The following is a 378-nucleotide window of genomic DNA, read 5'->3' on the forward strand; positions in this document are numbered from 1 at the left end:
GGTGTGGGTGCCAGGCTCGCTCATTAAATGTCTGTTTTGATGCCCTTGCTGCCACCTGGGCATTGCAGGCGATGTAGAAGCAGTAGGGAAGTAGTGGCTGCTGGTGAGACTGGCCCGGTAGGCTGTGGGCAGCTTGCAAGGGTTAATGACTCCCTCTTGCAAGGGTTAATTACTGTCTCTTGCAAGGGTTAATGACTCCCTCTCGTTCTCTCATGGCTGTGCTCTGTTTTGCCTGAAACTCTCCTGGTCCTGGGCAGCGTGGCATCTCTCGATGTGGCCGTGGATCGGTCCCACCTTGAACCTGGCACTGGTCTGGCCATGAGTGCTTGCAGAATGCCTCGATCTGTGGCTCTTGCGTGACAGGCGAGCAGGATGAGA

This window comes from Mesitornis unicolor, unplaced genomic scaffold (assembly GCF_000695765.1).
Source record: "Mesitornis unicolor isolate BGI_N332 unplaced genomic scaffold, ASM69576v1 scaffold829, whole genome shotgun sequence".
Taxonomy (NCBI): Eukaryota; Metazoa; Chordata; class Aves; order Mesitornithiformes; family Mesitornithidae; genus Mesitornis; species Mesitornis unicolor.